Raw genomic sequence first — 12,531 nt, 5'->3', positions numbered from 1 at the left:
TTATCTATGACACTTGGTGGTTGTATATACCAGCTAACTGTGAGTTACTCAACAACCAAATGATGGATTCAAACTGTTATATCTGTTTATCTGTTTTTCTTAATATTTTTAGATTTATTTTTACATATAGTTCTTAATTAACTTTATTTTTGTTTTTCATGAAAACAATATGTGAGGTATCTTGATTTCATTGACTTTGGGGCAATATCATTGCCATCAACAATTCCAAGGATTTACGTGTGGAAAGGGAAGTTAATAAAACATTTTAGTGAAATGGATAAAGGAAGAGATGGATACTATGGAAATTGCCCTGTAAGTCATGGTCGACAAATTACCTTCTTTCTTTAACTAATTTTTTTCTTAAACTTTTTTGTTTATATATATATGTTCTCCATTTGTTAGATAAGAGACTACTCTGAGACATGCTATGCACGCCACTCCACTGACAGAGACCAAAATGTCTGCCTGAGCGAAATGATAAACAATGTTATAGGTCCACAATTCTCTGATAAGGTTAGCTCGTTTTTAAATATGTCATTTTCAAAACTTAAAATTTTTATGCAAATATTGGAATATGGTAATTTTATTACTCGAATTTTCAAAACTTAATTCTTTCCTTCTTGTTATTCGTATGCACAGCTCAAGATTGACATTATTCAATGTTTTCAAAGCCATATGATGGATGCTGATATTGAGAATGTTTCTAGAGCCCAATCTTTAATTGTTGATTGTCTTGGAATGATAATAAAAGAAACTATACACAAACCATTATCACAGACAACAGAGATTATGCAAACTCAATCAAGCAAGCACAAAACAGATGCTGGTCAAGGTAGTTTACATCTTTTAACCTTTATTTCTTATCTTCATTTTTTGCTTTTTATTATCTGGTTATATATTTTTAAATATCATTGTTCTTTTTAATACTAGCAGGTCATTCTAATGAAAGCAAAAGAAGATATCACTCAGAGGATGATAATGGTCTTGAACATATCACCATATCAAATTCCTACATATGTTTTATGCATAATATATACTAACTAATACTTAGTATTATTGGCAGAATTACATCTTAGGAAAAGGAATCGAGTTTGTAAGGAAGATGAAGCTATTTTTTCTGACAATATTGCTATGTCACACAACACTGTAACAGATGTATGTTTCTGGAGATTTAATTATTTTTTTAATTTTATTTTTCTGTATTATATGCTGAGAATCTGCATTTCTTTTTGCCATGATTGCTTTATCTGTCATTTAACATTTCTTGAATTAGCAGGATGCAACTGACTTGAAATCAAAATCAGTAGAGAAGGGACGGAGAAGCTCATCAGTGTTAAGCCTTAATCATGAACCATCTGAATCTATCAGCCTTAATCACATGCCTACAGAAGATGATGGAAACAATTCGTCAGTACGTACACCAGTAGTTGTACCACACAAAGCTGACAACAATTCTAAAGGTTATTTTCTATTTGATTTTTTTAACATGTCTGTATCTTCATCACATGAAATAGTTTCTTGTATTCATTTATATTTTTTATGTATTGCCAGATGTGTTAAGAAATGGTGACCATGAGTTAGAAGTGGTGAATAAGGTTGACAGGGAAGAATATCTGAAAGAGGCTAGTAAGAAGTATTTTTGGTTGGATCCATCTATACCTTCGTTCAGGTTGTTCGAGTTCGTTGATGATAATGGAAAAGAAATTGAAGAAAGAGAATTATGGCGCCCTCTAGGTTATAAATGCGAGAAGCAGTCTGAGGTTTGTTGAACTCTAATATTTTTCTATGTTTTATTTCTATTTGTTGATTCCAATTATAGTGCAGTAGTTGTCTTTTTTTTGCGAAAATGATTTTTTCTTGGAATTGTTTTTCTGTATGCAGGCAAACGGTGACACCCTGAATTTACAAACAAGAAGTACTGATGCAAAACCACTTGAAATACCTCAACCGCAGTTGCCTCTTAAGAACCATCATGACGCCACATGCAGCTATGCTTATTCGCAGAAGAAAGATAATACTCCAACTTACAAGGTTTTTATTATATGATTCTTAAGCATCTTTTTTGGAAATGCATCATGTAGTCTTGCGTTTGACATTTTTATGATAATTTCGATGATCTCAAAAAATGCAGTCTAAAGCAGAAAGTGATTTCGAGTTTAGCTCAATACAATGTGCTCAACGCCAAGCAACCTATTCTGGAAAGAAAGAAATAGTAGAAAACACAACTGAAGAGAAACAAGACAATGTGCACATAGCTGTGAGTTTGTCATAAATTTTAAATTTTTTGTTTTATGAATTTTCTGATTTTTTTTAGAATGATAAATTCTTTTTTTGAATCACAATTTTCCTGAATCTATTTATGTAGACATCCCGTTCTTCAGATAGTCGCTATGAAAAACAAGATAATGGAGTAATTAGTATCACTGGAAGAAGATTGTTCCAAAGCTTAGATGACAGTCCTATCTCAGCTAAAAACAAGAAAGAAGAAGTGAGTTTCATCATATCTTTTTCCTCATGTTTTGAAGACATTTTCATATTACCTTGCACTTTTTCAATTCATTGCAATTTGCCATTAAGATTTTTCGATATCCCATCAAGATACTAGTTGCAACAACTGTTGTCTACATGATTTACAAATTGTCAACATGATTTTTTTAAAGAAGATATACTTGATAAAGCTACATAGTTTCAACATGATTGCAAATTATCAGTTATTAAGTAGTTCCTTTTTGCATTTTTTATAGTAAGAGTTCCAACCAGACTGTAATTCACAATGCACACTAAGTTGGTTTTTTGCATAGATTGACTATGAGTTGCAACAAGGTTTGCAATTTTGGTTCTGGAGCCGAGGTAGCTAGGTTATGTAAAGTTTCAACTAGGTTGCAAACCTTTGATTGTGTGAACTACATAGGTTATGCTTTTCTGGCAGTTTCAACCAGGTTGAAACTTGTGGTGTCTGACAGTTGCAACTATGTCGCATTTTTTCCGCAACTTTTTTGGTTCTGTAACTGAGGTACCTAGGTTATGGTTTTTTCTTTGGTCTCTAACAGTTGCAACTATGTCACAATTTCTGAATATTTTTACTAGTCGTCAATTTCAACTAGGACGCAATTTCAACTATGTTTGGAAACTGATATTTTTAATAACATTTTCATCTAAGTTGGAACTTGGTTGAATGAGTTCCAACTAGATCACTTTTTTTTCTGTATGAACTTTACTAACTTTGCATCGATTGGAGTACAGTTGCTACTTCGGATCAGTAACTACTGCAGCCAGGAATTATTTCTAATTTTGGAATGTTTCTTATGTTTTTTTTTCTTTATGACAGATGTCACCAGAAGTTCAATTCTTAGGAGAAAGAATGAACAAAGAGGTCACAATGTCACCTGAAGTTCAATTCCTAGGAGAAAGGATGGCTTCATCACCAGAAGTCCAATTTCTTGGCGAAAGAATCTTCAACAATGTTTGCAGCAACATGTCTAAATTGAGTGACGACTTGTACAACGCTGGTTTGACACTAGGTAGCGCTAGTGTGTCTACAGGAAAGGAAAATATTCCACCAAAGAGAGTTATTAACCGGAGCAACTACCTCTGCTCACCATATGATGTCAAAAGCACAAGCAAGTTTGTGCCACATCATGAGATGAAGATATATGAAACGATAACTACTCTATGTGATGATCCATTGTATCGAGAGTAAGTGCATCACAAACTTGTCATTATTTCTTTTGCTATGCTTCTTTTCCAGCAATTTTTTGTTGACTTTTGTTGTTTATTCTTTTTTAATTCATTTCATTTATATGTAATGAAATTTTTAGTTTATTTTTATTAATTCATTATGTTGGCTTCCTGATAATATATATTCTTATGTACAACAGCAATTGGATTATCAACATGAATAATTGCAAAGTCACATTGGAACAACTTGGAACTTCAATGAAACAAAATGGATGGGTCGAAGCTTGGGTTATTAATGTCTTTTGTCGCAAATTGTTCAAGGACAAACATCCTAGGATTTCCAACAAGCATTTCTTTTTCCACACATCAGCAGTAAGAACATTATCCTTTTATGAAATCATTTTGTTTTTTGTGCATGAATAAAATGAATTGGTAATGAAATACTTTAATATTACCAAACACACAGGAATTCTTCCTTGAAAAATGGCCAAATGAATACATGAAAGAAGTTTGGCACAAGAATGTTATGAAGGGTTTCCAAGCAGCTGATTCAGCAAGGAAATTACACCTATCTGAACGGGTAAACATTGTTTTTCACCGATGAACAAGAATAAATTGTATCTTAATGAATTATATATATGGAATGCTCAATTTTTGTAGTTTGTTTTTGATCAAATGCAGCTCAACTTCCCAGCTTTGTATCATAGACACTGGTTTCTTTTTGCTGTTGATATGAAAGCTCGTAAATTTTTGTTCATGGACTCATTGTTTGGTCAGGGAAGTGAATTACATAAGGAAGTAGATGAGAGAATGGTTAGTGCCTTTTATTAATTTGAAATACATTATTCTTATGGAAAATAAATATATGCACTCTCACTTTTTTATTTGGGTTTCTCTCTATGTTTTTGTTACTGCAGATAACAAACTTCAAGCAAGTATGGAATGAGTGCAATCTCAAAGATATGCATTTCCATAATTTTGGGAAAGCTTATCCTAATTTACCAAAACAGAAAACACCGTATATATAATTCTATGCTTTGCCTAATGGTTTGGAACTTTCTTTTAGTTTTGTTCTATTTTCACCGTTAATCTTTTCCAAACTTAAAATGTGTAGGAATGATTGCGGTGTTTTCATTGCCAAGTACATGGAGTGCTATTGCACCAGGAATCCTAAATCTTGTGCATTCTCAGCAGAAGATATACCAGATTTCCGTGTACAAATCGCACTTGACACATTCTATAATGACTACAACTCTGAGACAGAGCAAATGGATTTCCTAAGTACATTTGACCTGGAGGTAATTAAATTTTGACGTCTTATTAATCTTTTTTTCTAATATTTTTCATGTGCCGCATACTTTTTAAGAAATCATTTTTGTCACCTGAATTCATTTTTTATCCTTTTTAAAATATAATAGGCATACAAGAACAAGAACAAGATCACTACAAGTTGATTCTACAGATTAAGCAGCAACTTCTATTTCACTTGAGATAGTTTGTGGTAACTACTTATCTATTCATGACTTTTTTTGTTGTACAGATGGTTCTATTTTTTTATCTTTATGAAATTAAAATATGATGCAAATATAGGAGGACACCCAATTGAATGAAGCAAATACAGAGTTCTTCAAGTGAGCAGCAACGTTACTGAAGATATTCACTATTTGGTTGTGTAAAAACATTGAATTGCATGCAATACTTTTCATATTCTGGTTGTACAAATATTAATGATTGCAAGTGACATTACAGAAGCTAGTAATTGCATCTTTTTTTTCTAAATTTTCAAATGCTGAATCTCTTATTGTTTGGTTGCCTTCAGTTGTTTTTTATTTTGAACTGTGTTTATTTTCTGCGCTTTTGAATTATTTCCCTAAAAATGTCTTGTTTCTAATTGCTTGTTTCTACTTTTTGAAATTTCTGTGCATTTTATTTTTCATTTGATTATTTTCTGGGTGGGGTTTTTATTTCTTTGTTCGAGGGGTGGGGAGCTCCGCCTATGTCATATGAGTGCAGGCATAGCCGGTTCCAAGCCCGGATAAAGGAGGAGGAACCACTGTTTTTAAGCATATTTTTTCAGATGTAGTTCATAAGGAGGAACCTCTTGGTTGTAAGACTTCAGTAAATCTTTAGTTTTATACTTCAAATTATCAGTAGTATCTGCTCTGTATTTTACATAATAATGCACCTGGTTTGTTTTGCCTGCTGGCCTATCTTTGCCTGCTGCCTATCTGTAGGGTGTCAACCTCGGACGCGCCTATCTTTGCCGCTGCCCTATCTCCGTAGGATCGTCAACCTCGGACGCAGACATAGGATAACAGTGGGCCATAATTTTGCATAGGATAGTAACCACCAACTACACATTGACAGATAGTAAAGAACATATGTGTTTGAATTTTGAACTTACAGAATACCAACCACCAACTACACACAGTCATTAAATGGGATGTAGGCAGTTACTACCATTTATTGCATTTATTGCTCCACCCCCTACCCAGTCCTATATAAAGCACCTGGTGGTGAAGCCATTCTCCTTCATCTTCCTTCTCTGTTTTTGTCCAGAAACACTCCTTTCTCTCTGAAGATTCTTTTGTTTGTTTAAAGAGGTAGGAGAATGTGTTTTACATGTCACTACTCCATCTCCTTTTTTCTCTGTTTGTTCTAAATCCTTTTTGTCTTCTGAATAATTGCTAAATATATGCAAGATGAGTTGTGTTGTTTGTGGTTCGATGGGAAACCGTTGTCACGAGAGGCGGGAGACTCTCAATTCATTTCGTTGTCACCTTGGATACAGATTTGACGAGTTCATGGTATATATACTTTTTTAGTACTGATCTTTTTTGTTGACAATTTGTAGACTATATCCTTTATTTTTTCTGAATTTATGTTCTACTGTTTTCAGACTGTGCCTTGTTTTGTGAGGAGGCAGTTCAATGACCTCGTTGGTAATATCTTTTTTGTCGCTACATCGGATGAAGTGCAGTACAAGTTTCATGTTAAGAAAGGCAGTTCGAAGACACGTGTTTTTGGAAGTGGATACCAGAAATTTCTTCATGACTATGACCTGAAAGTTGGTGACTATATCATGTTTGATTTTGATAATGCTCCTGAACTGTTTGGAATTTTTGCAGAAGGACCTGATGGCATTGAAAAGCATCGTGTGGAAGGTAATTTTGTTTCTCTTTTACCATGTGTTGTCCATTTTGTAATATAACTGATTTCATATCTCATCTTTTTTTAAATCTGGTTTTAATTTTTAAATTTTGTATGCAGAAATTCCAACTGCAGTTGTTCACACTCAAGGTGTTACACTTACTACTGCTCAAACATTGAAGAAGGATCAACTTCTCCGTGAGCGTGGTCTTGGTCTTGGTGTTGTTTTTGTGCACACCTTGACGAATACTGATCTGAGGGGCAATGGACTGGTACGTTTCTTTTTTTCTTTATATAATCTTAGTTTTCGTTTTTATCCTTTTCCATATATAACTTAATTTTTATTATTCAGCGTATACCGAAGGAAGTTGTTAGGTCCTTGAATATCTCTGAAAGCGGCGAGGCATGTTTTTTTGTTGATGACTATAGCTACCGCCCTAAGGGTGTATACTACACTACTACTGATGGAAGGATGAAGTTCGATTCCTGCTGGTCGGAGTTTGTTAAGGAGCACAATTTTGAATCTGGGAATGTTGTTCTCCTTCTGTTCAATCGAGGCGGCCGGGGTGGTATTGAAGTTTCGAGTTGATATCATATGATATAATCTTTTATCATATGGCATTATTGTTTTCTAGTCTACATTTGTGTGTGTGTCCACTGTCTGTTTATGTCGATTTGCTACATTTGGTCGCTTGTTTGACTCTATATGTCGCACTATCTATTATGCACACTTTATATTCTGAATTACATTTGATTTTTGGGTTCTGGGGGGGGGGGGGGTAACTCCGCCTACCATATTCTCGGTAGCCGGTCCCAAGCCCGGATAAAGGAGGAGGGTCTCTCTCTGTTTTTTTCATCCCATCATTCAGCGTTTTTTTCAGTTGTTCTTGTCTCTGATTCTATCCGTTACTTTATCCTCAGCATTTAGCGTTTTTTCAGTTTTAGTTCCTCAGTGTTCATTACGCAGTGTCTGTCATCTACTTCAGTTTTTAGTAATTATTCAGTATCTAGCTCATTACCTCTTTCTTAGTTTCACACTTCCCAAATTTTTCAGATGCAACTACATCGCAACTGTTATTTCTCAGTTTCGCACAAGTTTCTGTTTTTTGCTTACCTGAATATATTTCGTTTATTTATGTGTCACAGCACATGTCATCTCTCACCTGAAATTATGTACCTGTTGAATTTAATTTTGTAAGTGTTCAAAGGCGTGTACTTTCATACTTCTTTTTCTTTTCACTCTGCTTTTTTGTAAGTGTAGTGACAATATGCAAATTCAACTTGCTTGTCTTGTAGCAGTAAGAAGTATGCAAAATCATTACCAATTGCAAAAGCTGGAGAGTAAACAAACATTAAAGATAGTTACATCACTATATGTTACTATATAGTTTTACTCTCGTAACAAACCCATCAAAAATCATTCATAAATATTACAAGGATTTCACTGTCATCATAAATATTTCACTGTCATCACAATATTTCACTGTCATCACAAACACTTCATAAATGAATTTCATTTATGATTGAAAATGATATCAAAGCTGCAATGGACTTTGTTGAACTTTTGATTTCTTGGATCCTGGAGATGCTTGGGTTGTCTGTTGTCTTTTACTGGTTTTAGTACCTGCAAAAGTTTTTGAAAAATTATATATATGTTAAGAATTTTTTTATTGTAAATATGGACTGCTTTTGTTTGTGTATGATTGATTCATACCTGATTGTTTCTTCTTCGGAGTCTTCTTCTCGAAATGTGATTTGTCAATATGCTTGTTGTCACAACCAGCAATGTTGTGATCATGAGAACCACAGTGACTGCATGTTATTCTCTGTTTTGTGCGATAGTGTTCAGCTATAGTTTTTTGCCGGCTTGTAATAGTAGGACGTCCTCTTGCCTTAGCAACATCAGGATTCTCAAGGGAAATACCATAACCATCGTCAATTTCATTACCTTTTTTCTGCAACTCATTTGTTCTTTTTTCCATTTCAGCTTGTTCCTCACCTTGAGTTATTGCATCCAGCTGTTCTTCTAACTCAGTAGCAAGCTTGATTACAAGGAGATACCTTGCATTATCTTTGGAGCCTTCTGATGCAATATCTACAAGCCTTTTGGTTAACATCGCAAATCTTAGGTGGCGGTTCTTCTCTGTAAGCTCTTGCGGAACATTGTACTTCTTGTCTCGTAATATTTTCCTGTCTTGGGGTTTCCATCTATCAATGAAATATTTATCTGGCAGCTCTGATATGTTCAGGTTGACAAGAACACGGAGAATGTGGCTGCATACAACACCATCCTTTTGGAATTTGCAGCAGATACAAGAGAAATCTTGTTGTTCAAGATTGACAAGTACTACAAACCGTCGAGGTCTGTAATCTTTCTGAGCAACTAATCTTGTCTTGTAAACTTCATATCTCTCATTTTTAACAACCTCATCTACATGAAGCTTATTTGTGAATGAGAGCTGTTTCTGAAACTTGTAGAATATTTTTCTGTTATATATGCGTCCAGCTTGCAACTCAATCTCACTCCTGAATACATAACTTGGCTTAGTTATCCTTGTAATTGAATCTTGCTCTTTCTCCTTTTCTTCAATGTCTCTAGTTATTCTATCATACTCACCTAAGAAACTTATGATACTGAAATTGGAGCCCACATTATCTTTGAATACGTAGTTTGTGCCTTCGCTTCTAGCCGTAGAATGAATGAATGGAAAGAATGCCTTCTTGAAATAAACAGGGACAAACTTATGTCTAAACTTCCACATAGCCTTCAAGTACTTGACATGTCCAACATCATACTTATGAATCATTTCTTGCCAGAGAAATTCAAACTCCTCCACAGTCAACGAGTTGCAAAGAATATCAGAGAAATCTGCATATAGGTTCTCATTAGTGGCAAATGTTCTTCCACATTTTTCATCTGCTTTCTTCCTGATATGGAAGAAACAGTTTCTGTGTATAGCATTTGGGAAAACCTCTGAGATGGCTATGCCCATTGAAACACATTGGTCTGTTATAATTGTTACTGGAGCCTTCTGACCCATACAATCAAGGAATTCATTGAACAACCATTTGAAACAATCCGCAGTTTCATTCTGCATTATTGCACAAGCAAATAGACAATTTTGACCATGCCCTGTAACACCAACAAATGGAGCAAACGGGAGGTTATATCTATTCGTCTTGTATGTTGTGTCGAAGCTCAGACAGTCTCCATACATCTCATACATTCTTCTTGAGTTCCCATCTGACCAAAAGATGCTTAGCACTTTTTTACCATCACCTAATTGGAAGTTATAGTAGAATCGAGGATCCTCTTCCTTTCGTTTCCTAAAATATTCTAGCACTTTTGTCATGTCATTTTGTTTGCACTCATTTCTTATTGCTGTCTGAACGTTGCTCACATGTTTCTTTGTGTATGGCACATCACCTCCTCGCAGGTATCTAAGGATGGACATTATTTTCCTTGGGGGTAGTTTCACGGAATTGAAGGTGCGGATGAATAGCTGCTCATCTTCTGTCATGCTCTTGTGTGACCTAAGGAACTTTGATTCATCTGGCGGACTGAGTTCGTGATTGTGCTCAAGGTCAAGTGTTATGACCACCCACTTCTCATTTTTCAATGTAGCTATCATTTTTACTTTACAACCAGTTTGTTGAATTATGTTACTGCGCCTCCTCCTACTGCTTTCAGCTATAACTTTCCCTGTCTTCTCTTGCCTCTTTAACTGTTTCTGTTTCCGCTTTGCTTCTAAGGTCTCCTCATCCACAGGCTTCCCTGAACGATTGCACCGAAAGGTAACACGCGTATGTCCAGTGCTTCCTTCTTTCTTTGCATGGTAATTTCCAGCTTTTGTAATTGCAAAACCACATAACAATGCATAATCATTGAAGAACTTGTGAGCTGCATCATCTGAATCAAAAGACATTCCCATACGAGGTGCATGTTGCTCACGAACTTCTTGACTACTACTTCTTGCAGTGGCAGCAGCTTCCTCAGCATCTAGGAAACTTTGAATATCTTCTTGGGAGAGATGCTCGTCATTGTCCAAGTTGTCTGACTCTTGTACCAAATCATCGACTTCATCGACAGCATTAGAAGCATCATCACCAAATAAGTCATATTTGGGTGCTACATCATCAAGCTCTTCATCTGTAAGATTCCCTTCTTCAGTAATGTTGCTGCAATTGTGTCCTGATGAGTTGTTGTCAAACTGGTTAGGAAATGTTTGTTCTTTGTCATATGCATCATCGTTGCAGTTATCATCTTCGAACATGCAGTCATGGGTACAATTGCTTGCATTTGCATTGCTTGTACTTGCTGATAAATCATTTGCTTGCTGCAGATTTTGTTGCTCATGATTTGTCTCTTCGAAGTCAAACATACTATCTGCTCCATCTGTATACCTCCCAGTGATCATGAACATCCTATTCTGCATTTTTTTGATTTTACTAGTGTTAACATCTATTTTTAATGTTGCATAAATTTTTTTTGTAACTAAAATAATTGTTTTGTAACATCAATTTGAATTTAGCATGATCTATTTTTTTGTTTTACCTCATAACTGGCTGGTCTTTGTAGATAATCATTGTAGTATTCAGAATTTGCTGTTTCATCAATGCCAAGCAACATCTGTGTGTACGATAAGGCACCATCTACCTGCATTTTTTTGTATCATTTTATTCATTGTAAAAAAGATTTTCTGAATCCCTAAGATATACATTGATCAGTTTGGTTTACTCACCATGTAGGGTGCCTGTACTGAGTTGTTGGAATAATTTCTAGATGATCCAGCTGGATTATCAGCCTGCATGAAAGATAGAACATGGTAAGCAGTGTTTCCAAACTATTCTATTAGTAATTTATGTACAAAAAGTGGTTACATAAATCTGAAAGCATGTAAGTATGTAAATCATACATAAATTATCATTTCTTTAGGATTGTAGGAGTTCATCGGGGCAACACTTTTTTGATGTGTTTGGTAGTTTTGAGTTTATAAGAATAAGCTTCTGTGCTAATCATTGCTCAATAGAGCTAAATAATGTCAAGTATATCTTTATAGCAATTGTATTTTATAAGAAGTATTAGCAACAGCAAAAACTACCTTGATATGACTGTACTAGGGCCTGTACTGCATTGTTCGACATTAACTTTACATTTTGTACATAAGATGTAATTTTTATGCATGTGACTTTGACTGAATTTTTCTGTTTTAAAACAATGTGTTGGTACTACCTTGCTCATTTTATCATTGAGATTAGCATTTCATGAACTAAAATGATACAAATTTTTTGAGAAATCTACATGATTTTTTGCTGATGCCATGTTGTGCCTAGTACAGTTTTTTTACAAGCTAACATGTGCGTTGACCTGGTCGTACGTCTTTTATTTCTTCCTTTTCTTCCCAATCCATCGCGGGAGCCCAATGGTAGACTTGCTTAGGGCATGTTAGCCATGCGTGCGTGCTCCTTTGCTCTTGTGATAGTATCCCTTGTGATTTTGTGGTGTAGGGTTGCAAGCAGGCAGGTTTGCGGGCAGCTGATTCAGGCTAAGTTCGGTTCACGCAGTACAATTTGTAGAGCGGCGCATGTAGTGTAATTTATACTAACCATTCCATTTTGCGGGCCAGAGCGGGACCCACATTTCCAACATGTACTACCATGTAATACTTTTCAGCTTGTGTTGTTAGCAGCATGTTCCCAGGA

Source organism: Lolium rigidum, chromosome 4 (assembly GCF_022539505.1).
Source record: "Lolium rigidum isolate FL_2022 chromosome 4, APGP_CSIRO_Lrig_0.1, whole genome shotgun sequence".
Classification (NCBI taxonomy): domain Eukaryota; kingdom Viridiplantae; phylum Streptophyta; class Magnoliopsida; order Poales; family Poaceae; genus Lolium; species Lolium rigidum.
Note: the sequence above shows the minus strand (reverse complement) of the source record.